This window comes from Hesperophylax consimilis, chromosome 24 (genome assembly GCF_061612785.1).
Source record: "Hesperophylax consimilis isolate HC1 chromosome 24, BYU_Hcon_1.0, whole genome shotgun sequence".
Lineage (NCBI taxonomy): Eukaryota > Metazoa > Arthropoda > Insecta > Trichoptera > Limnephilidae > Hesperophylax > Hesperophylax consimilis.
This window is the reverse complement of record NC_142859.1, coordinates 8917980-8930747: the sequence shown is the minus strand read 5'-3', so window position 1 is coordinate 8930747 and position 12768 is coordinate 8917980. Positions and strand designations below refer to the sequence as shown.

The following is a 12768-nucleotide window of genomic DNA, read 5'->3' as shown; positions in this document are numbered from 1 at the left end:
TTTTTTAGTGGATGGTGAGTTATTTGCTGCATTAATGTTGTTAGCTTCTATATTTAGAAGCATAGTGTGTAATTGGAATATATAATCCAATGACGGACTAACCAATTCGGGACTATCAATCTATTTTACTATTTAGCAGATTATACAGAAAGTATTGTAGATAAATGTGTCCGAAATGGCCATGGTTTTTCAACCTTTCTTTGTAAGATGTAGTTGTTATACAAACTCATTTTTATGAACACAAATATACATAGATAATGAATTTTATGTACAATAATACTGTCAAATCAGAAAAATGTGACAGTCAAAGTGTGACAGATAACAATAATACCTCACCACATAGGAATTATTTATACATGTTGCGGTGTCATGAACAACGATGACCTTAAATATAAACAAAAACAAATTTACAGAATAAGGTAAGATCAGACTCAGTTGATCAATTTTACACGTGTTGCTAAATTTTAAGGTGATGAGTTTTTTTTCCTACAAATGTAGAGTTTTTCGACAAAAAGTATTTAAAATAAAAATTGGTCAAGATGTTTGGAGATTCTTGGTGAAAGAGATGTTACTTTTAGAGGTGGGACTTCACAAAGTATTCATTGGTTGAATCGCTAGTATTGAGCACTTTTGTTGGAATCTGAGAGATATTCTTGGATATTAGAAAAAAACTTAAATTTATAGTACCTGATTTGAGCACCTTCACGGTCTCATATTGGTTTATTTTGATAGTAAACATCTTTTAATTTCCTAAAAGAAGCCAACTCGTTTTTGGATTCGAGTATTCCATGTTCCAAGAAATCATCCAGGAAAAGTATCAAAGGACTTTTAATATTCTCCTACCTGGCAGGTTGCTAAAGCATCTTAAAAAGAAAAAAATGTTAAAAAAATAATGTCGAAAGTCGTAGTGATATGGAAAACTTTTTAATGGTCTCTATGAAAATAATAAAGTTTTATATCGACGCCGTTACCCAGAGCCATGAGCAAATGATATTTAGGGGCTGGAATTATGATACCCTTTTTAGGGCGAAAAGCGGAAAGTCTAATATTACAAAGTTGTCTTCAAAAGTGGAGCGTTATGGCGAGGATGGCATACAAATCACTTGTGATCAGACAAACTATTAAAGAAATGACACTTGAATTTTTAAGATTGGTATGGAAAAAGCGAATAATCTAAAAGAAATGTCAAAAAGACTTGGTACAAGGTACAAGTAATAATTAAAAATAGAGGATGAAAAGTAAGATTACATGATAGGAGAAAAGAAAAATCAAAGTCGGAAAAGTGCCAACCTGGTTATACAGTTCTTCAATATGATGCAATAATTTTGTAATTAGACATTGATATAATTTAAATCAAAATATTTTAAAAGAAATAAGATACCACACTTCGTTTACAACAGCATTTCATAAAAAAATATCAAATGTTTCAAAACTAAAGGTTTCTTCCTCAGGATACCTTTTTATGAAATATTGATGTAAGCAATAAAAAAATATATATCTATGACGTGACATAATTATTTGGCTGTAATTAAGGAAATAAAAAAATGTTTGTTTTACACCTCTTTATTGAATATATTTGAATAAATAAACCAACCGGTTTCGGTTCAGCCCTAACTTTTATCATTTGATTAGTGTCCGATAAAAAATATATTACTTTGGTTAAAATAAAAACTTCCAGGTTACGAAAGCCTAGCAATTTAAACCCTTTTACCATCATCAATGCACAGAGAAAATGTTTATTATGCAATGATGGAGGATTTAGAAAGGCAGAAGATTAAATCAATCAAACAATCTAACCGCTTTTTGGTATCTAGTACGGTCTATCGATAAACGATATATCGATAGTGTCGATGTCTTGTCATCGTTCCCGAGCACGACTACAGATCACTAATAAACAAATATTAGTGCACGTCGAATGAATTAAGAACACTTAGTATTTGCAAAGTGTAGTTTGTTCGTTGGTGACCTGCAATGAAGCAAGATGACAAGTTACCGACATTATCGATAAAACTATTATCAATTAACCGTGCTAGCTACCCTGATATACTATAATATTACAGACAACCCTGTGATATTTTGGAATATATGTGCCTCATATATTCCTCATAAAAATAAATCACAAATTCGTTCAAACATCTAGATGTTACGATTTTTTTTGTTTATCGATTTATGATTAAAATCAACGTTTTTTAAAGAGTTAATAGTGTCCATCCTTTTCAATTGAAGTGAAAGCAAATTTTAATAAAGCAACATAATAATTTCATTTTTTTTTAATTTTATTTTATGATTAAGGGTAACGTTCACTTTAATCCAAGCGTTCATAGATGGGGTCAACTTTTGCAAGGTAAACTTTAAATTTTTAAGACCAATCATTTGTTTTCGCAATACTAATAATTTTATACGCAATACAAATATGAATAAATGGTTTTGTCAGTATAAAACCACATTATTTTCATGAAAAGCATACAAATACAATATTGGATTAAATCACCAATACAATTTAGTATTTACATGCCAGTCTTGAAAGGAGTTTTTATACGAAAAAAATAACTTATTCACACTCATAATGCTTATGTACGGGCGCAAACAAATAAAAAGTATTTTTATTTTAAAGCATTATTTGAAAAACGTGTATTTTCATAAAATAATTAAATTAACGCCATCTACGAACGCGTAATTATTTTTTTAATTCCTTTATTTTTCTTCTAACACAGCAAACTTATTTTGTGGCACCATTTTAATTGAAATGAATAAAATACTTCGTTTTTACAACTTTTATTGTTTATTACCAACTTGTTTCATGAGCAACGCTCACTTCTTCAGGGTTTTTAATATAACTGAATTCTATTAAAAACCCTGAAGAAGTGAGCGTTGCTCATGAAACATGTTGGTAATAAACAATAAAAGTGGTAAAAACGAAGTATTTTATTATTTTCAATTCCTTTATTTTTCCCAATTTTTACATTAATTACATTCAATATTATATAAATCAATACGAATAATGAGAACCCACTAAGGCGCAGCCTGTAAGTGGGTAATATATTTAAGTTATTATTATATTGTACCTAGAAATAAACAAATTGTGGGCATATAAAATAAAATAAGATTACATTTTGTCTAAGCGGTTTGTATAAAAAGTGTTTAGAATAGTGTGTAGTGAAGTTATAGGTGTTTCGTGTGATATATGGTGAATATTTTATGAGAAACATAAAATGATACAAATTAAATAAATAAAAAGTTTCATCTGTTGTATCGAAAAGCCATAATTTTAATTCTTTTAAGAATTGAGGAAGTTTAGTAATCACTTGAATATTTTTCGGTAAAAGATTAAAAGTACGAGGTTTAATGAAACTGCAGTGTGTTTGCATTTGTTATGTGTTCGTTTGGGGGGTATAAAATACATTATTATTTCTAATGTTGGTTCTGTTTTCATTTATTACGAATTTATTTTTGTTTTTAAAGATGTATTTGATAGTTTGCAAAATAAATAGTTTACGGATACAGAATAGTTTAGATTCTTTGAATAACTTATCTATTGAAAATGTTCTTTTCCGACTATACCTACATAACTTTGATGATATAATTTTGAATTATTTGTAAAGGTTTGATATGTGCATGAAGCGCACCGCCCCATCCTATTATTCCATATATGAGTGAAGATTGCAACAAAGAAAAATAAATAATTTTCAGTTTATCAACATTGAGCACTTCTTTTAGTCTGTAAAATGTGTATGTAAGATATCTTAATTTACATTTTGTTATAACGTACGTTACGTTTACCCTTAAAGTTACTTCCCTACAAATAAAAACTACATACTTTGGTACAATAACACTGACGGCGTCCGTGGTCGAGGGGTGAGATTTTCGACTAGCAAGCCGTAGGTCGTGGGTTCAAACTCCGGCTTATGAAAGTAAATTTTATACGATTAATTTGTGTTATTTCACAATTTATTCATTAAAAATAATATAAAGTATACTTGTGGCACGTTCCAGTTGTGAAGATACTCTTTGCATTGCCCTGGTGAAAGACAACTATTCAGAATTGAAATGGCTTCGGCCGTGTTTGATGACCACATCTGAATAGCCTGAAACTCCCCCACCTTTCTCTTCCCAAACTCCTTCCCCTCACCGCTTCCTTCAGCCTCACAACGTACCCCAATTCGGGGTGCCATAGCTTCACTCGCTCCAGACGGTTGGTAGCAGTTGGGACTTGTGTGCAGTATCATTGAATACCTAAAAAACAGATGGCCTCCGAGTTCTAGGTAAAGTAGTGGTCGAGTAGCAATCCGGAGGTCGCGGGTTCATATCACGCCGTGCTCAAGTTTAAATAATTTAAAATAGGTTTTTTTGCGGCACTTTACAGAGTGGAAGATACTCTCAGAATCGAAAAGGCTTTAGCTGTGTTTGGTGACCAGATCTGAATTGCCAGGTACTTTTCGACCTTTCTCTTCCTTATCTCCTTCCCTTCTCCACTGGATTCAGCCACACAACGTACCCTAATTTAGGATGCCATAGTCTCGCTGGATCCATATGGTTGGGAGCAGTTGGGACTCTTTGGGGATATTCACATAAAAAAAAACACGCTTTAATTTTTTTTTCTTTAATATCACGTTTTTATAACATAATATTACAAAATGTCACAAACATTCGTGCAATTTGAATATTTTCTATCGCATGCAATTTATAAAGTGTTGACAATTTAAAATATGGTTAGAAAACATCACGGGCGGTTTGAGGATTTCCTGCAGTGCAATAATGGGCATGTTTACACAGAAAAAATATAATGTTCGATTGAATTAGCATTTCTCTAATAAAATTTTGAGATATCTTTTTGTAATGATTTAAAAAAAATAATATCATTTATTCGTTTCTACAAGTATTTCACTAAATTTAAAATATAATTTTATAGTAAATATTTGTTGCTAACTTTACGTTTCTTCAGATGGCATTTGTTGTCACTGACTCGGTCTATTTTAAATTTGATTATGCGTTCCGTATCTACTTTGTTAAATTGATATTTCGATTTGTAATATTCCTCTGAGAGTGCTGCAAATGGGTATTACTGTTTTTTTAACACATCCATAGCACGACCTATCGATATTTTTCAAGTAAACCAGATTGTCAACAAAATACGCGATCTCCGTAATACTTTCCTATTCATGGGGTCAGGCGGTTTAAAAATCTGTCACCCAATAATACTTCCGTATTACGGCCGTTATACGCAGTACGCATGAGCGTGATTATGAGCAACGTTTTCCACTAACCCATTATTTTTCTCCATTATTATCCGTTATGAGGAAGACGGTATATTTTTAACTCTAAAGAATAATATAATTTATGTGAGTACCGAAGTTCCAACTTCTTTTTTTTTTTTTTTAAAAGAAAGACAAACATTCCCGGGTTACGAATAACCCAACAATGTTTGAAAATCTCCTACTACCACCACAGAAAGCCGAAAATGTTGCTTGTGTTGTGATGGAGGACTTAGCCAGCCGAGGAATCGAACACGCGACGCTCGGGTGAGACCCAAGCGCTATGCCCACTCAACCACTGACCGTCAATAGTCTGAAACCAGTGGGACTATGGCATCTCCAAATTGGGTATTTTGTGAAAGTGATTAAAGAGGAACGTGGGGAGTTGTTTTTCTATTCAGATTTTGTCTCCGAACAAGACTATATAAATTAATTAAATTCATTGTATTTGCGCTCGGAGATATTAAAACCTGCAAGCTCTGCAGTCGTAATTGAGGACTTTACCGCTTACATTCATCTAAGTGTTATTCATAATATAATTTAAATATCTCGTATATATATCAGCTATACTTCAAATAAAAATAAACTTATAAGGCTTACACAAAAAATATGTTTGATTGATTTATAATATATTTAAAAAAAACACAATATTTTAGACAGATTTTTAACTAACCATATAAACTTTCGTTTACATGGTTCATCACGTTTTCTTAAATGACAAACGAATCGCTTTTAAGTATGGTAAAAATTTTAGCAAACTAAATTGTTAATAATTCAGACATCAAAATAATAGAAGAGATTTCTGAGTGTGAATGAAGTGTGCGAAATGGTAATACATCATCTCTGCCTACTCTTTTGAGGAAACGGTTGTGATAGTTGGTTAGTTAGTTAAAAATAATTAAAACCATAAATATTCGATAAAAAAATTTAACGGTGTCGATCAAAATAGAATCCTGAGAATAGTAGCATAATTCTTTTGAAAATTAAAAGAATGAAAATTGTTTTTTTTAGATTCTGTCATTATTTTAGTTTTTAACATTATGACAGTTTGAAATGGGCCTTAAATGCGAATACAGCTGTGACAATAATGCAAACTAAAATACTTACAGAACCTAATTATAACATTGCCTTGATTTATGTATTTAAAATAAATATTATTTATGGTGTATAAACACGTAAATTTGTTTTCTTTTATTAAACACTTAACCAGTTTTGGAAGAAATTTTCTTTCATTAGGAGAATATTAAAATAAACTCAAGACACACAATAGCCGCTCTCACCAAATTCATCTCTCATCATATTGACTTTGGTAACAAACCACTTGCTGTTTTTCTCGATCTAGCAAAAGCATTCAAAACGGTCCTAATCCCTTACTGCTTAAAAATCTTCAACAGATCGGAATAACAGGAGTAGCCTATACAGGGTTTGAAAACGATCCAACTAACCAAAATCAGCGTAGGCAGGATTGGCAGGTGGGTAGGCAGATGCTGAAAACATCTCACCGGATGAACCCTGGCACCCCTGATTAACCAAACGCAGCGAACCATTTTGGGTGACCTATGAGGTGTTAGTTATTCAATAAATGGAACCCGGAGCGGCAGTATCCAAAACCGTCTCCCAAATAAAAATAATAATAACAACCTAGGTAAACTACTCTATACACTAAAGAAAGGGATCATAAATTAAGCAACTCAGGTTAAACCAGCTATGTCAAAATGATTGTCTATCATTATAAATATATTAGATAACTCAACATATAAATTTTTTAATTTTTTTTAGTTTTCCAATCATCTCATTTCCACCGATCATGCCTTTGATGCAGGAATACAGGGGTTAACACTCTCCATTGAAATAACCAAGGCAAAAAATAAGATAACTTAGAAGCACTTGAAATTAGAAAATTCATAAAAAGTATCTCTAGTCAATTAAATAATCAAATAAATTTATCTTCTAGTCCTATTCTAGATATATTTCCAGAAAACCACTCTGATCTTCCCAGAAATCCCCTAATTAATTAATAATTAATCCCTTTTGTTCACTTCCCAGATCAAGACCTAAAAATTTATATTTGTTTGTCAGTATTGTTTATTTTTAAGTAAGGATTTTTCCGAAACTGATTGAGTATTTAATAAATTTTATTTTTATTATTTTAATTTTTTTTCCAAAATATAACATATTAAAGCATATTTTATACACTCTTAGTTAGGAGAGGACAACTTATTAATAACTTTAAAAAAAATTAAGAATTTAACATAATTAGAGATTTGGACATAATATTTTTTAAGAGTATAAAGGTACTCGTAATTAAAACAAGAAATGTATATGGGATGTACATAAAATATTAGGAATAACAAAACAGTCAAGAATATATCATAAGAGGAAGATAAAATTATGTAGTGGTAATATAAAAATATGAATAAATTTTTTTTTTTATATTTGTCGTATTTTTTATCAGCGGATAATTGATTAAATAATTTTATTCCTTTATATACATAGTGATTCTGTGCTGTTGTGGTTCGTACGGGTGGTACAGTTAGTCCACCAACATAAGAATTTCTTATGCTAAATTTAGCAGTGAGGTTTTATTTTCATTAAAAATATCTTTGCTTAGCTGAAGTAGTGCAATTTTGTCGTAAATTTTTGTAAGTGGGGAACAGCAAATTCTTAGAATACATTTATTGTTGGGTAGTAATTGGTTTTAAACAAATGAATGTTTAATTATTGAATACAATATTAGCGATTCTTAAACGAAATTTGAAACAGAACAAAGATACAGTTGTATTTAGGACTCATCTAGGTTTATGTCCTAAAAGCGATAACAACTTTTTCTATTTCAAATTTTTGTTCAAGATTTGCTAATATTTTCTTAGATAGTTAAATATTGTTAAGTTGAGGTTTCACTTATTAATTTATTCCAAAAAAACAAATGTATGTGTTTATATTGTAAAATATGGAGTGCCACAAAGTTAATGCTTTTCACAAAAACATTATTTATGACTGAATTACTTTATTCATAGTTAATTAGGTACATGTAAAATAATTTCCCATTATTAAATTAAATGAACTCTTTTCTATTTGTATTCACATCGTCCACCATTACGTACTACTAATGCAGTTATCCGATATTAGTATTCGAAAGATGCATATAACGAATTGATTAGGTATTGGAATGTTTGTTTACTCTTCATCCGTAATATTGACAGACCAACAAATCAAGAGAAAAATAAAATGAAGCAGCGCAATGGTGGCGTAGCCCAACGATTCTTCGTTAGCCCTATCCGCTATCCGTTGGCCCGCTATACGTTATTCCGTTATGCGCGTAGCCGTTCCGAGTGCTACGAGGCCTTAGTTCGCCTACGACTGCCGGCAGTAACGGTCGTTACTCGTTACCCGCTACCCTCTTTACTTCATTCGCTGTGATATATCTGCGGAATTAATTCGGTGCGAGCTTTTAAAAGCCGATATTGAAATATCTCATCAAACACTCAGTTAAAATACTGAAAAACAGTGATTGTGAAATAAAAATATTTTTTTGATACATTTTGAATCAATGTTTTTTTATATATTTTAATTAATAGTGCTACTCAACTTTAATAAAAGTCTCATTTTTATTTAATAATACATACGTGTTTATTATATTGTTTTAGATAGTTTTAATACAAAAATATATTAATGATGTGTGTTGATTATCATTCGATAAACATTGATGAAACTTTGCGAAGGGCCTTACAATGTATTTCAATAATCTGAATTAAAAAAAAAACATTTTGGAGGAAATACGGCAGAACTTAAAGGTAAGATTGAATTGAGCACTTTCAATTTTTTCAAAATGTTATTTGCAATGCTTTCACCACTCAAAATATCCGAGTGCTACGCTTTACAAAAAGAACAGCTCTCCCCAAGATCAAAACTGAGTATTTATCAAATTGTTTTACTACGGAAGAGGTTACTTTCTCGATAAAGGCATTTCGAAAAAGGGTTGGACCGAAATAAGTTCCTTGTTTTATTATGTGTATGAGGATATCTAATCGCATATTGAAATAGTTTCAAGTTGTAATTAATAAAGTTACATTTAACTACGTTAAATGAAAAATATTGACGAAAATTATTTTATAACCAAAATCGATTAATGCATTTCATTATAAATTGTCAATGGGTATAACATTTTTGATTGCATAATATCTGTAATCGCTCATTTTCTAAATACACGAAATATATCCATTTTGTTTTTCACTTTTAAAGTCAATGTGCTTTATTGGCCGTTATTAATTAGCATGCCAACTTTAAGGTTTTTTGGAAACTAACGTATATAGATATTTTGTGACAATATCATATTCCTAAATGATGTGCATTATTTTATAATAAGTCTTTCCCAAATTTATGCCCAGAAGTTTCAATTTTACACGTTTTACCTCGTATTACAATTATTTATAAAATTGAAAATGTTTTTTTCTGTTTAAATATATTCAAATAAAATGATCATAAGGCGTTCTATGTTTGCTTACATAAATCACCTTAAAACGTATTTATGTTTTTAATTCTTATATATCTTTTTAAATGATATATTACATTGAAGGATATAACCTCAAATAACTAAAAAACAATTCTAATAAAATCGATTATGAATATAGAATTTAAAAAAATTTACTTCAGGTTAATTTGTTCGCTTTTGGGAACATACAGAAATCGTTTTATCTTCATCGGTGTTATGGAAAATATGATTTAAACGTTGCTAGAAAGAGAAAATGCCACGTTTTATATTCAAATCTAATGTTTTTATAGAAGTTAACCATAGTAGAATTAAATTTTGTACCTTTATGAAACCAAAGATTCTGACCGCAATTTGAAAAAAACATATTTATTTTTATTAATTATTTTTATATGATAATACAAAAAAATAATTAATATTGACATTAATAGTATATTTTTCAAATAAAATAAGTATTTTTTTTATCAGTACTTTTAGTCACAAAAAATATAAGGTGAACCATTTAAATTCATTATTTGCATTCAAAATTAAGACATTTAAAATATATGTGTTTATTTCTAAAAATAATTGAAAGCTTATTTTATCACCTTGCTAAAAGAGTTTTCAGTTTTCGATATGTTCAAAAATATTCTGTTTATTTGGATTTTATTTAATAGTGGAAATACTATAACTAGTTTCTAACAAAATAGGCCCAGTGCCTAAGGAGCTAGATTACAAATAAATTCGTAAGAACTGTGTTATCATTCAAAAATATGAGGTCGACAAAAATGACTTAAAATAATCAAATGGCCGAATTGGTGGAGGTGCTGTCCCGGTAAAACATAAATCATGGGTTCGGTTCCCAGTTGAAATCGTTACCCTTTTTTCCGTGTTTGGTTTTATGCTTTGTTTCGATGTGTTATTATTATCTTCTTCCTCAGAGATAAAAGAAAACAATCGTCTTCTTTGTGCGTTCTTTTTAATAGATTAACTTATTAGTTATGCAGTATTTGCTCTATGTCGACGATACGTTTAAATTCACTAACTGACTAAGTAATTCTTGCATGAAATTTTAAAAATCTCCATCGAAGGTCAAAAAAGCTTCCAAAGCTTTCAGGTAGCGGAACTAACAGGTCGAGTGCTGGAAGGCTAAGTCCCGAGTTCCAGGTATCGGCACCAAGTGCCTTAATCTTGTATTCAATAGGTCTCAAATATGGTAATCGTATGGGATCCTGATATAAAATGAGCATCAGGCCTTGAGCGTAAACTGGGTCTTATAAAATATTAAACTCGTGCCAAATACCTAATAGTGTTCGATCCCAAATCAATACATATTAAATATACAAATAGAAGAACATTTGGAAATAGAGCTGGATATATCTGTTTGTCAAACGTGCATCTCCCCACTGAATTACCTATTGGCACTCTCTGGTTTGTATCAATATTGCGATTACAAAATAATAAATAATTTATCAATTATAACACTTATTTACATACCGGTAAGATACATGTTGAGGTAAGTAATTTCACGATAGCTGTGCAAACAATGAAACAATGACGGTCTTCGTGATTGAGTGGCTGGCTACAAACCTGGAGGTCGCGGGTTCAATCCCAGCGTGCTCAAGTGTAGATACTTTCAGTGTCGCCCTAGCGAAAGACCGTCATTCGGAATCGAAACAAGTTAAAGAGGATCAGATCTGAATAGCATGATTCTTGTCCACCTTCCTATTCTACGCCTCCTTTAACCCCCCAATACTTTGAGCCTCACAAAATACTCCGATTGGAAAATGCATATATTGACTGGTTTCAGGGGTTGGGAGCAGTTGAGACTCTTGTACGGTTTCTACTCAAATAAAAAATGAAAATTTTTGAGATACATAGAATATAAATACATACTGCATAAGACTGCATAAAAATCACGAAGGTACGATTTGGGCATTCATACGATAGATAGGATATAATATTATGTCATGTTATTTATATTGAGCGCATAATGTTAGGATCGAACGTTAAATTACCGCACTTACAAATTCTTTTGAGTTTGATGGTAGTTCAATAGAATAGTTTACTTCAAAAAGCCTCATAATTTATACCGTGGCGTTTTAATACAAAATCATTATATCTGTAATATTTTAAAATTCTTCTGAGAAATAGAGACGATTTTAAAGTTTCACTCTAAATAATTTTTCGCTCAAAATTTTACGGGATGATTATTTCAAGAGCTGAGTTTTAAGTTTCGCTCTGAATTCTGTCGAGCTTTTAATGCGTTCTGGAGGAAGCTCTAGGCTCTAGAGCCTGCCACTTGAAAGTGCGATCTCCAAACTTAGTATCTAGACTGCGTTTTGGTTCCCCCAATCTGCTTAAAGCTGGGAACAGCTAAGTGTTGACTTTAGTAAATTGGTATCTTTGGTATTCTGGAATCAAAAGTTTAGCGAGGATTCACGAGATGAATCCGATGGGAACCATAATGCTGTTATTATAATATATTGAAAATAGGTAGGTAAATGCGTATAAATCTGTTCAAGACTGACCGTTGATAATTAATTTGCATAGACTATTCACAAACGTTTTTGAAATGAATAGTTCTGAATCGATTTCAGCAGATTTGTGTAATAAAATGCTTTGTTTTAAATTACTTTTGGTATTAGATAATTAAGACCAATAGAAGATTCTTTAATTAATATCTTCACAAGGTACGTGCAGTGTCTTTGAAGCGAATTCTCAAAAAGGAACTATACAAATGAAATAATATCCAATTACGTGAATTAAGTTTAAACGTAACATACGTTATAATATTATAATCTTTACAATAGCACCCGTAAATACGCAATGTGAATATGAATATTGTCAGCGTAAAACACAATTCTTTCAAGAAAGGCATAAAAATATAACAATGGATTTAATTACCCGAAAAATATTGTATTTTTCTGCCTTTCTTGACTGAACTTTCTCTCTTAACTTTCTTGAGTTTTTATACGGTGAAAACAATGTATAAATATTTATATTATATATGTACACTTATAACGTGCACAAAGTGTATTTAAAAGA

The 12768-nt window shown here is 30.8% G+C and overlaps 1 protein-coding gene across 2 annotated transcripts in view; it reads left to right on the top strand.

Annotated features, from left to right (window-relative positions):
• Positions 1–12768, top strand: part of LOC149411875 (uncharacterized) — a 358391-nt gene that overhangs the window by 9024 nt on the left and 336599 nt on the right. The window contains exon 1 of one of the 2 annotated variants that reach the window (XM_089646227.1): positions 8847–9046. The exons of the other annotated variant lie outside the window; for it this stretch is intronic. The gene's annotated coding sequence lies outside the window, so the exon portion shown is untranslated. Of the gene's footprint in view, positions 1–8846; positions 9047–12768 lie in introns of those variants that run through there. 2 annotated transcript variants of the gene reach the window in all.